Genomic DNA, 19,382 nt, shown 5'->3' on the forward strand with positions numbered 1-19,382 from the left:
TTTCACCTGGATTATTACTATTTAAGATTTTTATTTCGCTGATTATCTAGCGACTTCATTTTATCTAATCAGAAATAAACTAATTTTAGATTTTCAGGTATTTTTCTAGCTTGAATTAAAACATTCAAATTATTGCTCAGACACCTTAAATATTTTTGTAGTTTACTACATAATGACTTTAGCGATTCTAAACTGAAGAAAAATTTTCAACTTTTTTTCCATGTCTTTAAAAGACATAGCGTATACTTGTAACAAAAGAAATTTAGTAATGATGTTTTACTAACAACAAATTCCACTAAGCTTCAAACTTTTCGTTTTCTCTTTCAAGGTTCTTTAATTTTTGCAACCCTTGTTAACAACAGTTTTTACAATTACCATTTTTTTTTCTCTTTAAGTAATTAAATAAAAAAAAATAGTTTTTTTACGGAAAGTAAGGAGCGACATTAAAAATTCAAACGAACAGAAATTACTCCGTATATGAAATGGGTTGTCCCTTCCGCAATCCCTTCCTCTTTACGTTAAAGTTTTTAATTGTTTTTAAAAAGTAAAATTGCGGTAAAGAGTCAAACTTTAGCGTAAAGAGCGAGGGATTGCGGAGGGGACAACCCATTTCATATACCGAGTAATTTCTGTTCGTTTTAAGTTTGAATGTCGCTTCTTAATTTCAGTTAAAAAAATGATTTTTTTTATTTAATTTCTGAACGTTTTTGAATTAATGCTTGTTTGATTTTGACTCTCCGCACTTGGCTCTTTTCTTGGCTAAATGGCTTTCTCTTAGTTTTGATCAGACGATTTTGAGAAATAAGGGGTGGGGAAGGAGGCCTAGTTGCCCTCCAATTTTTTGGTTACTTAAAAAGGCAACTAGAACTTTTAATTTTTAACGAATGTTTTTATTAGTAAAAATATATGAAACTTAAGAATTAACTTACGCAACAAACTTTTGTATTCCTCTATTTTTATTATGAATATTAGGGGGTTTTTCCCCTAGTTAATACCTTGCTTTTTACACTAAATCTTAAGTTTTGTCCCAATTCTTTAAAAAATGATCCCTGAAACAGAAAGACCGCAGAATAAATAGTTGAAATTACTAGAAATACTTTAGCATAAAGAGCGAAGTATTTATCTCCTCCTAAATACCCCGCTCTTTATGCTAAAGTATTTTTAGAACCCCACATATGCGTAATAATCTCTGTTTGTTTTTGGTTTTAATGCTACTCCTTACTTTCAATTGAAAAAACTTTTTCATGTTTATTTTTTCATTGTTTTTTTTATAGTAATGCTAGAAAATCCCACGCCCTGTTCATTGAATTTCTCTTCCCCCATGACATATTACTCCAAGGAAAGATCCTCCCACATGTCCTCCTCCCCTCAACCCAACCCCCAAACCAAAAAATCCCCCTGAAAACGTCTGTACACTTTCCCAATAACCATTACTGTATGTAAACATTGGTCAAAGTTTGTAACTTGCAGCCCCTCCCCAAGGGACTCTGGGGAGTAAATCATCCCCAAAGACATAGTTATATGGTTTTCAACTATATGGAACAAAATGGCGATTTCAAAATTTTGATCCGTTGACTTTGGGGAAAAAATGAGCGTGGGAGGGGGCCTAGGTGCCCTCTAATTTTTTTGGTCTCTTAAAAAGGCACTAGAACTTTTTATTTCCTTAGAATGAGCCCTCTTGCGACATTCTAGGACCACTTGGTCGGTACGATGACCCCTGGAAAAAAAAACAAATAAACACGCACTCATGATCTGTCTTCTGGCGAAAAATACGAATTCCACATTTTTGTAGATAGGAGCTTGAAATTTTTGCTACAGGGTTCTCTGATACGCTGAATGCGGTGGTTTGATCGCTAAGATTCTATGACTTTTAGGGTGTGTTTTCCCCTATTTTCCAAAATAAGCCAAATTTTCTCAGGCTCGTTACTTTTGATGACAAAGACTAAATTTGATGAAACTTATATATTTAAACCAGCATGGAAATTCGATTCTTTTGATGTATCTTTTAGCATCAAAATTCCGTTTTTTAGAGTTTTGTTTACTATTGAACCGGGTTGCTCCTTATGCAGTTCGTTACAACGAACTGTTTGATTTAATGCCTATTCATACTGTTGTATTTCCAAAGATGTTTGATTATTCAAGAAAGTCCGACTTATAAAATAACATCAACTCCTATAAATATATTTTTTCCAAAATTAATATCTGGCGATCTGGGCTAATATTGCTTCATTAGGGTTGATGATCCCATACCGACTTGTCACAATACGGTTACTTGTCCATGGTGGAAGCCGTAAGAGGTACTTTGCATATTTATAATATGTAGACCGCAATTTTTTCTTATCTTCCTTTTGGAAAATCCTCAAAAGGGACTTAGATACAGATAATGAGGTAGTGCCATTGCATTATATAAATGGGCCAAAATCCGCCGATCAAACTGACGCTTATAAACTACAACACGGCTATACGCCAAAGAGATCCGCTTCTGCAGATGACTCTGCAAAAGATGACGTGTTTCAAGCATAGACCGACCAATAGGGATCCCCAAATAAACTATGTGTTCGGCAAGCCGAACAGTAGCACCACCCAGCCTAACATCAACAGCAGACCCTTGCTTAGCATTAAATAACAACACATCAGATTTCTTTTCATTAAACTGAAGGCCTATTTTTCCATATTCCACTTGAAGCTGGATAAAATTCTCCTCTAAACCGTGAAGGAGGCGGCTCAAATTAAGTACATCGTCTGCATAGCTTATTAACGATAGATGTATTCCTCTCAGAATGTATATCAGATTTGACTTAGATTGTGGTTTAACGATGCTGTTATTAAATGCGGTAGGTGATGTCAATGCACCCTGCCTTACACCTTTTTCAACGGGGAGTACCGGGTTATTTGTCAGGTTTGTTGTTATTGGTAGCTTAAGCCTAGCTTTTAAATTTTTATACATATCATATAAAGGGTTTAACATACTTGGATCAACACCTACTAGGCCCATATCTAAAATAATCTGCTCATGAATTAGTGAATCAAAGGCCCTTCTGACATCATGTGCAGCGAGAGCTATGCTCTCACCGCTTTTCTCAGCATCTATCAAAGCCGAAACAAGAGCAGAAAGAGCGTGACCACTACCAAGACTAGGCTGAAAACCGAATTGATGGTCTGGGACTGTGCATTTCGACCGCAGTTCATCGACAATAAGTGCCTCAAATAACTTACAAAAAACTGTAGCCACAGTTATAGGTCGGAAAGACGAGCACTGGCTAAGTGGCTTTCCCTTTTTAGGCACAGGTGTTAATATTCCTATTGAAAAAGAATTAGGCACTATACCCAGGTTAAAAATTATTTGAAAAAGCAGGGCAAGGTGCTCAAGGAACAGCTCGCTGCAAAACAGCAGGTGCTGAATTGATATACCATCACAACCGCGCGATTTCTTTTTTTTTAGTTTTCTAATAGCAGAACGGATAGAACACCTCGTAATTTTAACACCCGGACTGTTTTCTTCTCGCTTTCGTGAGAAGAAATCATCCAGTTTCACACCGAAGCTTTTTTGTAGCTTGATATCAGGAGCCGAAAATTCATTTCTATAATGCTGAACCCAATTATCTCGAGATATTGAGGTCATTGTTACATGAGATAAATGACAAATTAACTGCGTAAAACTTGCGAATATACAACATTCTTCGCTGTCCAATTGTCGCTGCATATAAATAGATTGTCAGGTTTACCGACCCTCGAACATGCAACGTACAATTGTCCATGGGAAAAACAATCAGTATTAAGATCTCTACCACATTTTTCTAATGATTGACCTTGAGCTTTGTTAATGGTGATTGCAAATGCTAATCGAATTGGGAATTGCAATCTTTTAAATTGAAAAGGCAGATCCGTTGGAATCATGGGAACGCGAGGAATAAGAACAGCCTCACCCTCAAAAGGCCCTGTCAAGATTGTGGCCTCTATTAGGTTTTCCATTGTTTTTTTACGGCAAGTCGCGTGCCATTGCAAAGCTTTGGTGGGTTGATATTTCTTAAAAGTATTATTGGTACGCCTATTTTTAGTTGTAGCACGTGTGGTGGAAACCCTGAAAGATCCACGGAATTTAAAAATTCAGATGGATAATTAACCGCTTCATTTGGTTCCAAAACTGTGTCGACTGACTTGTAAAGGACTGCCTGGTCTCGAATCTTGGTCAAAACAATATTGTTGATTTCCAGGACGTCTATATTTTTGGGTGCAAGAATCGCTCTTTCACTTAGCCATTTATTATTTTAATAATTGTTTAGAATATTCGGAAATACTTTTTCAAATCAATTCATTTTTGGACGTCACTAAATTACAGAAATCAGCAGGTAGTTGTATACGTCCTGAAATCGAGTCTACTGGGAGCTTTCTGTTTCCAATTGCCAGCAATTGATCTGAAAATGTTTGACCAGAGTCATCGTTTTGCAATCGGACACGCATATTTGTAGTTAATTTTAATGTTTTTACCAGTACTTCCTGGCGGATCCAAAAAGAAAATTTCTCCAACGTTGTTATCTACACAATGCATTATCGTGTCATAAATGTCTTTTTGTTCCGACGTTAACTTGGAAATATTATTTTGTACATACGACAATAGATCACTCGTACTGTAACTTTGTTCACGATCCAATTCTACACATGTTGAAACAGCAGCGATACGGTTAGGTGAAGGCATTCCCAAATCCTGAAGAGGTTTGTTTGCCATACGTACGCACAAATCTTCTATAATAACTAAAGTGTAGTTATAAAATTCTGATGTAAAATCAAAAGTCATATCTGACGTCTCTAACTGTTTTCGATGGAGTATATCTTCGGACATTTTTGACTTATATTTTTCCCATAACTCTGTAGGAGCTGATGGAGAGCAAGTTGTTAAAATGATGCCAAACAATGCACGAATTTGACTTGCAGTTGACGTTTCGCACGCGTCATTGATGCAGTTATCCCAGTGTTGGTCATTCTCTAATAAATTCAGAGCTTAGCATGCAATACGGTAAGTGTCATGTATGTACATGACACTTATAAATGTACATGTGTAATATACACTTCTCAAATACTCAAAGGATGTCGGACCGGGTACATTTACTAAAAGCAGGCGTAGAAAGAAGCATTCATGTTGATTGGGGTGAACGGTGTAGAGTCTTCCTATCGTGGTATCTTTGAAGATGGTAGGTTGGCCGTCGACTGACTTACCCTGTTTTCGACGTTCAAATACTTTATTTTTAGTATTCCACGTGTAATACGAAGGCACTTCAGTATACAGCAGTTATTTTGCAAAAGAATCATTTTTGCAAAGCGAAAAGAAACCGTTTAACTTTTTATCCGGTGGATTCAGGGCTCTTTGTTGCACGTTGGTTTCCGACAAATAAACACGTTGACCATTCTGTAAATGTACAGCTAAGTGAACAACATCTGGACTACGTTCATGTATCGGAAATGAAAGAATTCGCCAAACAGCTTCATTACTGCTTATGTATCTTCCAGCCTGATATAGTACGATTTCGTCGATATCTTTGATTTCGGGCTGCAAGCCAAAAACTGCCATGTCACTGCCTTTGTTGACGTATTTACATATGTATTTGATTGCCTTTACGGAGTTACAGTATTCAACGTTTATGTGTGCATTAAATGTTTTTGATAATAATGGGGAATATGGAACAACCCACTGGTTATCTACTTCGATGGTGGTACCGTTACGCTTCTTTATTATTGCTGTTTTACCGCCATCTTCAGTAGATCTTCTTCTATATTGTGGGTAACCATCATTGCCAGTAATTGTGTTGGATACTAAAAGTCGAGGATATTGCTTTGTGCACCTTCCTTTGGCCATGCATGGTGAATTTTTGTTCAGTGCACCGCAAGGTCCATGTATCATATTTTTTACAATAATATCATGTAACCCCTTATCGACATTTTCATCAGGTATTTCAGCGGAAATCACATCATCAATTTCGTTCGAAGTAATTTTTTTATGTAACCAGATTAATATATGTGCGTGTGGCAAACCTCGTTTTTGCCATTCCACTGAGTACATCCAGCATCCAAACACTTCAAAATTTACTATGTAGTTTATCAGTGATTTCAATTTTTGCCGGAAGACACGGGCCTTTAATGTCATGTCTATGACCCGCCGATTGTCCTTGAAGTAAAAGCTGCAGTATCTCGTCCCAAGATTGATTACATGTAAATGTAATAAATAAATCTGGACGACCATAGAGACGAACATACGCAATAGCATCTTGAGCATATTCATGCATATGACGGGGACTGCCAGCATATGACGAAGGTAAAATTGTTGATCTTCCAATGTTTGTGGTATTACCGTCATTTATAACTGCATCTCGCAAATGAATGTATTGTTCAGAGTGGAGCTTGGTCTGATTCAGGCGGATATATAGCAAACGTTCTGATTTAATTTTAGCATACATATCAACGACGAATTGGTGAAACAATTGACGGCATTTTAAAATATAATTTTCTTCATCCTGCCGAATCATTAGTCTATAGGAATAATAATGCATTGCACTGCATTTCTTATTCACATCTTTGTTAGTGGCTGGATTCGTCAATTTAATATTAAAGTGATAGCCGTCGGCTCCATCCCAAAAAATGATAGGATATTGTAGGGCATCGTAGCATCGATGAGTTTCAGCAATTCTTAACAACTGAGCGTTTCGCTTATGAAGAATAATATCTCGAGGTAAAAACTGATCACCGACCATAACGATTGCCACTTCGTCGATAGTTGGAGCATTGTATCTACGCACATGTTGGCCAGGAGGCGTTTTGTCAGCGGAAATAACAATTTTATGCGTATCAGTAGGCATCAAATCGATGGCTGTTTTGAACAGACGCACTAAATTATTATTTTCGTGGAAAAGATGTTGCAATTGGGAAGCGATTGTCCTTTCAACGTTGGGAGAAATTTCGCAACGTGCATTCAATTCAGAATTTCTATCACTGATGAAGTACAATTATAAAAATTTATGATTCTCGCCTGAGAATGGTAAAAGAGACCCTGCTCTGTGATAAATTTGCCCTTTTACTTTGAAAGTAGACATAAATTGATCTGGATTTTCGATTTGGGCTCCAAACGACGTCATTTGGAAACATGAGTTATATTTTCTGATTTGTGACAAAAAACGCTTAGATTCTGACGTAGTTCCAGTTAGGAAAGTCTTCAATGGCTCTGGTGGTGCAGCCAATAGAGGAAGTTTAACTTTTCCTGAGGCGCAACACATTCCCATTGTTTCACCATTGAATTTCAAGGTCTTGCAATAGGGACAAATTTTAGACATAGTCCCGATTTGAACACATCTACTCAAGCTATAATCATCGACTGGGCTGTACCTGAATGCCAGGCGATAACTTTCAGGTTGCTCTGATTCCTCGGCACGATTTCTTTTCTTACTTTCTCTATCAGCAGCAAGCCTGATTTCTTGCTGTTCTTGTGATTCCTCGGCACGCCTTCTTTTTTCACTTTCTCTTTTAGCAGCAAGTCTGGTTTCATGTTGCTCTGGTAGTTCCTCGGTATGCCTTCTTTTTTCACTTTCTCTTTTAGCAGCAAGTCTGGTTTCATGTTGCTCTTGTAGTTCCTCGGCACGCCTTCTTTTTTCACTTTCTCTTTTAGCAGCAAGTCTGGTTTCGCGTTGCTCTGGTAGTTCCTCGGCACGCTTTCTGTTCTTTCTTTCTCTATCAGCTTCAAGCCTGTTTCCTGGCTGTTCTTTTGATTCCTCGGCACGCTTTCTTTTCTTACTTTCTCTATCAGCCTCAAGCCTGTTTCCTTGCTGTTCTTTTGATTCCTCGGCACGCTTTCTTTTCTTACTTTCTCTATCAGCAGCAAGTTTTTTGGCATAGACTCTTTGAGCATCTTCCTCGGCTGTTGCCATGTGTCATTTTTACAGTTAAACATTAATTCTACGTGAACGCATGTCTTAAATATCTTTAATGACGTCACCGTCATAACAAAAATGATGACAACTAATTTTATGACGCCATTCAACACACAAACATGACGTCACCCGACAGACAGACCCACACATCCACAGACAACTTATTTTTATATATATAGAAGATAGATATATATCTGAAGAATATATGTATATTCTTCTTTTTTGTTTAACGTGGTCTCAAACGTTCAAAAATTTAGCTTGTTTCATGTCGCTTAAAGTCATTTCAAAACGAGATTTTGACGAGATTTAATACCGAATTGAGAAAGTGCTAGCTTGAGACAATACGTTTTTTTTTAATTTTAGGATTGGCTGAAAAAATTTTATTGGCTTTAGTTAGAGCTAGCAAAACCTCAGTTTTTATAAAGTCTACTAGATGTTGGGGTGGTGCTCCGCGCCACCCCAACACCTAGTTGGTGTTGGTGCTTTGCGCCCCCAAGCCCCCTGCGCGCGTAAGTTGTTACGCGCCATAATAGTTACGCGCCATTGTATTTGTGTCCCTGTGTCCCACCTGTGAATATAGATAGATATATATATATATATATATATATATATATATATATATATATATATATATATATATATATATATATATATATATATATATATATATATATATATATATATATATATACATGTTTTTAACTACGTAAAACTTGCGAATATACAACTTTCTTAGCTTTCCCATTGTCTGTGCATATACAAAGCCTTATATACCTATAATGACGTCATGTGCAAACGCTCTTTTTACAAACAAACAAACATGCATACATACAAGTCATTTTTATATAGATAGATAGATAGATAGATACAATACAAATTAACTGCGTAAAACTTCCGAATATACAACATTCTTCACTGTCCAATTGTCGCTGCATATAAATAGATTGTCAGGTTTACCGACCCTCGAACATGCAACGTATAATTGTCTTTGGGAAAACAATCACTATTAAGATCTGTATAACATTTTTCTAATGATTGACCTTGGGCTTTGTTGATGGTGATTGCAAATGCTAATCGAATTGGGAATTGCCATCTTTTAAATTGAAAAGGTAGATCCGTTGGAATCATGGGAATGCGAGGAATAAGAACAGCCTCACCCTCAAAAGGCCCTGTCAAGATTGTTCCATGTATTACGTTTTCCATTGTTTTTTTACGGCAAGTCGCGTGCCATTGCAAAGCTTTGGAGGGTTTATATTTCGTAACAATATTATTGGTACGCTTATTTTTAGTTGTAGCACGTGTGGCAGGTAGTTGTATACGTCCTGAAATTGAGTCTACTGGGAGCTTTCCGTTTCCAATTGCCAGCAATTGATCTGAAAATGTGTGACCAGAGTCATCGTTCTGCAATCGGACACGCATATTTGTAGTCAATTTTAATGTCTTTACGTGTGCCCATAAATTAGAATTTTTCAGGCAAGCATTCATTTCCTCTGCAGGGGTTGGTCTAGGTATTATAGGTAATGTTTGCCGGAAATCTCCCGCCAGCAATATTAATGTGCTGCCAAAGGGTTTCGAATTCCCTCGCAAATCTCTCAAAGATTGGTCCAGAGCCTCGAGCGATTTTTTGTGTGCCATCGTGCACTCGTCCCAAATAATAAGTTAGCATTGCTGCAATACTTTACCCATCCCAGATGATTTGGAAATATTGCACGTGGGAGTTTCTGTAGAATGCAAATTCAGAGGCAGTTTCAAAGCGGAATGAGTAGTTCTTCCACCAGGCAGCAACCTTGCGGCTATTCCGGACGACGCAATTGCCAACACTATATCATTTTTTGATCGAATTGATGCCAGAATCAGTTTTACACAAACGTTTTACCAGTACCTCCTGGCTCATCCAAAAAGAAAATTTCTCCAACGTTGTTATCGACACAATGCATTATCGTATCATAAATATCTTTTTGCTCCGATGTTAACTTAGAAATGTTATTTTGTACATACAACAATCGATCACTCGTGCTGTAACTTTGTTCACGATCCAATTCTACACATATCGAAACAGCAGCGGTACGATTAGGTGAAGGCATTCCCAAATCCTGAAGAGGTTTGTTTGCGATACATACGCACAAATCTTCAATAATAAATTGAGACTTAAAATTAAGTCTCAATTCATAAACAACAAGAAGATAAATTGTAGTTTACCCCTTTCTAAATTATTGAAAAAGGACAGATACGAACCTCGGCAGATATTAATCCGAGATTGTTTTAAAATCAAATTGGATCGAAAAAAAAGTAGGCCTACACCATTGGAATTGCCAATGTCGAAAACTCAGTTAAAAAAATTACAGTTCCCTGGGTTGCACAACAAGGAAAATCGTTTTTTTTTTTTTTTTAAACTCTTATGTGTTCTCTTTTTTTCTTTCTTCACTGCTAGCGGGGCACTGAAACATCAAAGAAAGCGCTCATCTTAAAGAAAATTGCTACACCTACGTGTTTTTGTAATTAAAAAAAAAAAAAAAATATAATTTCTAAAATAAAATCAATATTGGCCTATATGTAAAATTTAAAGTCAGTCTTCACTCTTAGATTAATAATTGAAAAGTGCTTGTAATGAAACAGTTTGTGGTAACGACCTGTAGTAAGGAGCGACACGGTTCAATAGTAACCGAAACTCTAAAAAACGGAATTTTCATAAAAATAGTTACATAAAAAGAATCGCATTTTAATGGTGATTTTAAATGTACAACTTTCATTAAGTTTAGACTTACTCATCAAAAGTTACGAGCCTGAAAAAATATGCCTTATTTTAGAAAATAGGGGGAAACACCCCTTAAAAGTCATAGAATCTTAACGAAAATCACACCATCAGATTCAGCGTATTTGAGAACCATACAGCAGAAGTTTCAAGTTCATATCTACAAAAATGTGGAATTTTGCGTTTTTTGCCACAACACAGATCACGGATGCGTGTTCATTTATTTTATTTTTTTTTCCCAGGGGCGATCGTATCGACCCAGTGGTCCTAAAATGTCGTTTGAGAGCTCATTCTAGCGGAAATTAAAAGTTCTAGTGCCCTTTTTAGGTGATCAAAAAATTGGAGGGCACCTAGGCCCCCTCCCACGCTCATTTTCCCAAAGTTACCCGATCAAAATTCTGAAATAGCCATTTTATTCAGCATAGTCGAAAAACCTAATAACTTAGTCTTTGGGGACGACATACTCCCCCACAGTCTCCGTGGGAGGGGCAGCAAATTACAAACTTTGACCAGTGTTTACACATAGTAAAGGTTATTGGGATGTGTACAGATGCTTTCAGGGGGATTTTTTTGGTTGTGGAGGAATGGGTTGAGGGGAGGGGGTTCTGGGGGGGGGGAACTTTCCGTGGAGGAATTTGTCATGGGGGAAGAGAATTTCCATGAAGGGGGCGGCGCAGGATTCTTTAGCATTTTTTCAAAGAGCAATGAAAAAAAATATGAAAAAGTTTCTTCAACTGAAAGTAAGGAGCAGCATTAAAACCTGAAACGAACAGAAATTATTACGCACATGATGGGGTTAACCTCCTCCTAATACTGCACTCTTTATGTTAAAGTAATTTTATTGATTTCAACTATTTATTCTACGCCCTTTGCGATTCAGGGGTCATTCTTAACGAATTGGGACAAAATTTAAGCTTTAGTGTAAAGAGTGAGGTATTGACTTGGGGGCGAACCCCCTCATATACGTAATAAAAACATACTAATTTAGAAGTTCGTTACGTAAGTTAGCTCGTACGTTACGTGTATTTTTACTAATAAAAACGTTCGTAAAATCAAAAGTTCTAGTTGCCTTTTAAGTAACCAAAAAATTGGACCGTAACTAGGCCTACTCCCCTGCTCCTTTTTTTCTCAAAATTGTCAGATCAAAATCATGAGAAAGCCATTTAGCCAAAAAAAAAAAAAAAAAAAATCTTTAAATTTCCTTTTAATTATTCATATGCAGAGAGCCAAAATCAAAACATGCATTAATTCAAAGACGTTCAGAAATTAAATAAAAAAAACAGTTTTTTTAACTGAAAGTAAGGAGGGACATTAAAACTTAAAACGAACTAAAACGAACAGAAATTACTCCGTATATGAAAGGGGCTGTTCCCTCCTCAACGCCCCGCTCTTTACGTTAAATTTTTTTACTGTTATAAAAAGTAGAGTTAATAGAAAGAGTCAAACTTTCGCGTAAAGAGCGGGGCGTTGACGAGGGAACAGCCCCTTTCATATACGGAGTAATTTCTGTTCGTTTTAAGTTTTAATGTCGCTCCTTACTTTCAGTTTAAAAAACTGGGTTTTTTATTTAATATACATTAAACACAGGAAAACTCCTTTGGTTTTTCATGGCACTTGACAATAACCAAGTGACATATAACGATCGCAAATTCTGTCGGTCTGTCTCTCCGTCTCGGTTTTGCTACTTTAGGCACTTCCAGGTAAGCTAGGACAATGAAATTTGGCAGGCATATCAGGGACTGGACCAGATTAAATTAGAAATAGTCATTTTCTCGATTTGACCATCTGGGGGGGGGAGTAGGGGCCGGTTAATTCGGAAAAAAATAGAAAAATGAAGTATTTTTAACTTACGGAAAACGCTTAGAGTAGAGGGATCTGGATGAAACTTGGTGGGGAAAATAAGCAGAAGTCCTAGATACATGATTGACCTAATGGGAACGGATCTGCTTTGTTTGGAGGAGTTGGGGGGGGGGGGTTAATTCGGAAAAATTAGAAAGAATGAGGTATTTTTGACTTACGAACAAGTGATCGGATCTTAATGAAATTTGAAGTTTGGAAGGATATTGTGTCTCAGAGCTCTTATTTTAAATCTAGTCTGGTTCCGATGACATTAGGGGGAATTGAGGGGGGGGGGGAGAACCTAAAATCTTGGAAAACGCTTAGAGTGGAGGGATCGGGATGAAGCTTGATGGAAAAAAAGCACAAGTCCTAGATACGAGGTTTACATAACCGGAGCGGATCCGCTTTGGGGTAGTCGGGGGGAGGGTTAATTCTGAAAATTTAGAAATATAAGGTATTTTTAACTTACGAAGGAGTGACCGGATCTTAATGAAATTTGATGCTTGAAGGACATCATATCTCAGAGCTCTTATTTTAAATCCCGACGGGATCCGGCGAAGAAGAAGTTGAAGGGGGCGAAACCTAAAATCTCGGAAAACGCTTAGAGTGGAGGGATCAGGATGAAACTTGGTGGGAAAAATAAGCACAAGTGCTATATACGGATTGACAAAACCGGAATGGATCTGCTCTCTTTTGGGGGAGGTGGTGGGGGGGGAATTCTTAAAAAAATAGAAAAAATGAGGTTTTTTGAACTTACGAAAGAGTGATCATATCTTAATGAAATTTTATATTTAGAAGGACCTCGTAGCTCAGATCTCTTATTTTAAATCCCGACCGGATCCATTGTCATTAGGGGGAGGGTGGAAATCTTGGAAAACCCTTAAAGCGGAGAGATCAGGATGAAACTTGGTGGAAAGAATAAGCACAAGTCCAAGATAGGTGACTGACGACCGGACCGGATCCGCTCTCTTTGGTGGATTTGGGGGGGGGGAGAGTAATTCGGAAAAATTAGAAAAAAATGAGGCATTTGTAACATTCGAACGGGTGATCAGATCTTAATGAAATTTGATGTCTAGAAGGATCTTATGCTTTAGAACTCTTATTTTAAATCCCGACCAGACCCGCTGACATTGAAGGGAGTTGGAGGGGGAAACCCGAATTCTTAGAAAACGTGAAAATCGGGGTATCTTAGGAATGGGTGATCGGATCTTAATGAAACTTGATATATAGAAGAATCTTATGTTTCAGATGCTCTATTTTCAATTCGAATCGGATCTGGAGACATAGAGGGCTGGAGGAGGGAAACAGAAATCTTGGAAACTGGAAATTTTGGAGAACGCTTAGAGTGGAGAGATCGGGATGAAACTTGATGGGAAAAATAAGCACAACGAGATTGGCATAATTGGTATGGATCCGTTCTCTTTGGGGGAGCTGGGGGTTGTTAATTTGGAAAAATTAGAAAAGTTGAGGTAATTTTAACTTAGGAACGGGTGACCGGATCGCGATGAAATTTGATATTTAGAAGGAACTCATGTTTCAAAGCTCTTGTTTCAAATCCCAACCAGATATGTTGACATTGGGGGGATTTGGAGGGGGAAACCGGAAATCTTGGAAAACGCTTATAAATGTTGTAGATACGTGATTGATGTAATCGGACTGGATCCGGTCTCTTTGGGGGAGTTAGGTGGTGGAGTTCAGTGCTTTGGCGAGTTTGGTGCTTCTGGACGTACTAGGACGATGAAAATTGGTAGGCGTGTTAGGGAGCTGCACGTGACTTGATAAAGTCATTTCCCCCGATTCGACCATCTGGGGGGCTGAAAGGAATGAAAAAATTAGAAAAATTGAGGTATTTTTAACTTAGGAGTAGGTGAGATCGGATTTTAATGAATTTTGATATTTAGACGACCTCGCGACTTAGAACTCTTATTTTAAATCCCGACCGGCATTAAGCCTCTGATTTTCCTTTTAAAGCAATCTATTGATTCTCAGAATTTTGCTAGACCTCATACCATATGAGCTCTTGGCTCTTCCAACCTCGTCACAAGTGCCATATGAACTCTTAGTTCTTGTTCTTAGCAGGACTAGCAAAGAACGAACTACGTTGTCATCGCGATCCAGGGTAGTTTTAAAGTATTCTTCTTTTATGGTTGTAATCTATGATTATGACGCCATTTGGTCAAAAATTGATTTTATTTTAAATATTTGGTTTTTTTATTTACAAACGATACTAAATATAGCAATTTTGTTTAAAATGAACCCTTGAACAGTTCTCTATGATGTTCCAGTAACCTTCTAGCAGTGAAAAAGGAACAAATCAGTGCTTCCCATGCCAAAAAAAGATTTTCCTTGTTGTTCAAGCCAGGGGACTGTAAATTTCCTTAACAAGGTTTTCGGTCATGGCGATTCCAGTGGTGTACTTTTTATTTCGATTCGTCTTGGTTTGTAAATGATTAATTTTGTGTTACTATTGGCCGAGGTTCGTCTTTTACTTGGTTGCAGCTACTGCTGCAACCGAGATGACTGCAAAGTTCTGCAGTTTTTATTTGTTTCATTTTTGAAACAAGTCAGTCTGACGCTTAGACTTTTTCCCTTCTGGTACCGGATCAAGACTAATCTCATGTTTGCATCTAGTTTCCACGGGTCATCTTTTCTCCTTTCAATCACGAAAATCCTTCCACAATTCTAACTTAAATAAGGTGGGACATGTCTAACTTTCTGCTTTAAAAACTATTCATTAAAAGGAAAGGTTTGGAGGTTTAATTGACATAGTTTATGCCTCCAATTCTAAACAACAGATCTACGTTTCTCCCACGATTCAGGTTTTAAAACAAACAAGACGATCACATTTCTGTTAAAAAGCTGGCGATGGACGGCTCATGAGCCCTATTTCCTTGTTCAATTATTTCAATTTCAATTCTGGTTGGCTCAGGTCTTAAAAAGGTGCAGCACGCCCACTTTTTCTACTAACATGTTGTCTGTGAAGACCATTCGAATAATATAGAGTGCTTGTTTCTAATCCGTGGGATTCATGCCCCTTCCCGCCGCTGGAATCATATATCATGTCCTTTTCATCGTTTTAATGGAAATGGCTGTGTAAAAATTCATATCTGATGCCATGGTTGAACAAGAGTCCAAGAGGTAGACACGATACAGGAGGAGGGATGGTTTCCCTCATGTCACTTTTGAACCCTAAAAAGTGGACTAGAGCCTAAGGCTATTTTGAGACCCCTACGAAGTTTCTACGTCCTTATAATGTAGGGAGAGGGACATAAAAAGATAATAATAATATACGGGAGACTCGTCACTGTTTTGTCTAATATGTTTTACAACAGAAAATGTCATAGTTCCTACTTGTCTTAAGTTTCTCTATGGCTTCATATTAATCATATGCTCAGTAATACATCATTTATTAACAGTTGCCATAGTCGAGTGGTTGATGGATTGTCTTCTTCAACTGAAAGATATGAGTTCAAACCATCCTATGGTAACATAGCTGTTGCTGATTCCTTTCTTCACAAATTTTTTCACCAGCTTGTTTCTGTTCTTCGGCGGAACTTGTTTCTGTTCTGTTCTATTGGAACATATTAGTGTTGACCAATTAGTACAACTAATTTCTCGCTATTTCGGTGTTTCCACTTCTGCAGTAAAACGAATAAAATACATGTCATTCATAAACATTGGCTTTTTGATCGACAGTTGTGACAATGGTAAGCATAAGAAATATCCTTCTATTTGTCGAATATCATAATCATATTTTTCAAGTTAACTAAAATTTAAAACAAACTAAAATTTAAGCTTTCAAATTTTTCTTCTTTTGTTATATAACACTGGGTTATTAGCTCTAGCCATTGATTGATGTACTTTTTAGGATAACGTTATTCTCACCGTTGTGGCGGTCTCCCAAAGCTGTAGAGGGGCAACTTCACGCCTACTTCTTGGACTTTCTTCATCTTGTAGAAGGCTAAGAGACATACAGAAGACACATCCACTCCAATGTAAACAAACAGGATGCAGATTATTAGCTCCTTTCGATATTGTTGGCATTTTCTTGATCAGTATAAGTAAATCACTAATTGATGACTTGTCACCAGCAGTGAGACTCTTCTTTAAATTATTAACATAGGTCTTCCAGTTCTTTGAAATATTTTGGAAAGCTACTGCAATGATCTGATGTCGTAGTTCTTTCCAGTGGTCATCATTTTCATTAACAAGGACATTTTTTTCCACGCCTGACTTCAAGCAATTGTAGACATCATTTTCACTGGGAAGCAAATCATATGCCATGGCTTGAAATGTAAGTTCATGCAACAGAGGTGAGACGCCATCCACTCCACGATCAATGACTAAAAGTTGTGAATGGGATTTCTCAGGGCCATCTCCCATGGTTGGGTCATCTGCTTTGTAACGATTAAGCTTGTGCTGAATAATTTGGGCGAATTCGATGTTTCTCTCATTATCAGCTCGATATCTCACAGCAGGATAAACCCCTAATGTGGCACAAAGGGTGGCAATTTGCTCTGCCATTCTTTCCATAGCAGCAGCCCTTTGGGAGATTTTGTTCTGATTGTAGTAACATTGGAAACCATCAGGAAAATCAAGCGAAAAGACCTGACTTTCACATGGAATGAAAGCGATGTTGATATGTTTCATGGTTCTTTTGTACTTTCCAGATATGTGCTTGTAAAGTTCTTTAGAGAGCTCTTTTGGACAGGCTTTAGTAAAATATACATGAGCAGCTTTGTACTGAGTTCTCCTTTCTTTTCTTTTTCTTCGAAAAAGAAAATCTGTGATTTTCGAAATCCGAAATCCAGAAAAATCCGAAAATCGATTTCTTCGAAATCCAAAATCGGTGATGAGAGGTTTTACAGAATCATTTGCAGGAGACAAAATATAAACTGCTTCCAAATAATGCAATGGCTCCGTACTTTTGTTTATATCCTGAACACGTGTGATTCCTTCCAAGGCAATTTCATACATTTTGAGGCAGGCGGAAAGCATTCTCGGTGAAAACCGATCAACAACAAGAACTCTCGAATCTGTGCCATTTTTTTTACTTTTGAGAATTTCGTTAATAACTTTTTGTCCAACAAGGTTCTTTAAAGTCATTTTCACCTAGGTTATTACTATTTAAGATTTTTTTTCGCTGATTATTTAGCGACTTCATTTTATCTAATCAGAAATTAACTAATTTTAGATTTTCAGGTATTTTTAGCTTGAATTAAAACATTCAAATTATTGCTCAGGCAATAATCGTTTTCGATTAATTTTTCGAAAAATTTTCGAAAAATTAATTTCTAACTTTCGTTTTCTCTTTCAAGATTCCTTAATTTTTGCAACCCCTTGTTAACAACAATTTTTACAATTACCATTTTTTTTTGCTCTTTAAGTAATTAAATAAATAAAAAATAGTTTTTTTACGGAAAACAAGGAGCGACATTAAAAATTCAAACGAACAGAAATTACTCCGTATATGAAATGGGTTGTCCCTTCCGCAATCCCTCCCTCTTTACGCTAAAGTTCTTAATTGTTTTTAAAAAGTAGAATTGCGGTAAAGAGTCAAACTTTAGCGTAAAGAGCGAGGGATTGCGAAGGGGACAACCCATTTCATATACCGAGTAATTTCTGTTCGTTTTAAGTTTGAATGTCGCTCCTTACTTTCAGTTAAAAAAACAATTTTTTTTTATTTAATTTCTGAACGTTTTTGAATTAATGCTTGTCTGATTTTGACTCTCCGCACTTGGCACTTTTTTTTGGCTAAATGGCTTTCTCTTAGTTTTGATCAGACGATTTTGAGAAATAGGGGTGGGGAAGGAGGTCTAGTTGCCCTCCAATTTTTTGGTTACTTAAAAAGGCAACTAGAACTTTTAATTTTTAACGAATGTTTTTATTAGTAAAAATATATGAAACTTAAGAATTAACTTACGCAACAAACTTTTGTATTCCTTTATTTTTATTATGAATATGAGGGGGTTTTTCCCCTAGTTAATACCTCGCTTTTTACACTAAATCTCAAGTTTTGTCCCAATTCTTTAAAAAATGATTCCTGAAACAGAAAGACCGCAGAATAAATAGTTGAAATTACTAGAAATACTTTAGCATAAAGAGCGAAGTATTTATCTCCTCCCAAATACCCTGCTCTTTATGCTAAAGTATTTTTAGAACCCCACATATGCGTAATAATCTCTGTTTGTTTCAGGTTTTAATGCTACTCCTTACTTTCAATTGAAAAAACTTTTTCATGTTTATTTTTTCATTGTTTTTTTAAAGTAATGCTAGAAAATCCCACGCCCTGTTCATTGAATTTCTCTTCCCCCATGACAAATTACTCCAAGGAAAGATCCTCCCACATGTCCTCCTCCCCTCAACCCAACCCCCAAACCAAAAAATCCCCCTGAAAACGTCTGTACACTTTCCCAATAACCATTACTGTATGTAAACACTGGTCGAAGTTTGTAACTTGCATCCCCTCCCCTAGGGACGTGGGGAGTAATTCATCCCCAAAGACATAGTTATATGGTTTTCAACTATATGAAACAAAATGGCTATTTCAAAATTTTGATCCGTTGACTTTGGGGAAAAATGAGCGTGGGAGGGGGCCTAGGTGCCCTCTAATTTTTTTGGTCACTTAAAAAGGCACTAGAACTTTTTATTTCCTTTAGAATGAGCCCTCTTGCGACATTCTAGGGCCACTTGGTCGGTACGATGACCCCTGGAAAAAAAAAACAACAAATAAACACGCACTCGTGATCTGTCTTCTGGCGAAAAATACGAATTCCCCATTTTTGTAGATAGGAGCTTGAAATTTTTGCTACAGGGTTCTCTGATACGCTGAATGCGGTGGTGTGATCGCTAAGATTCTATTACTTTTAGGGGGTGTT

The 19,382-nt window shown here is 37.2% G+C and overlaps 1 pseudogene; it reads right to left on the minus strand.

Moving 5' to 3' along the window:
* Nucleotides 1–16,385: 16,385 nt before the first annotated feature.
* On the minus strand, nt 16,386–17,610 carry LOC136028500 (protein ROP-like; annotated as a pseudogene).
* Between the last annotated feature and the right edge of the window lie 1,772 nt (nt 17,611–19,382).

The sequence above is a fragment of the Artemia franciscana genome, chromosome 6, assembly GCF_032884065.1.
Source record: "Artemia franciscana chromosome 6, ASM3288406v1, whole genome shotgun sequence".
NCBI lineage: Eukaryota > Metazoa > Arthropoda > Branchiopoda > Anostraca > Artemiidae > Artemia > Artemia franciscana.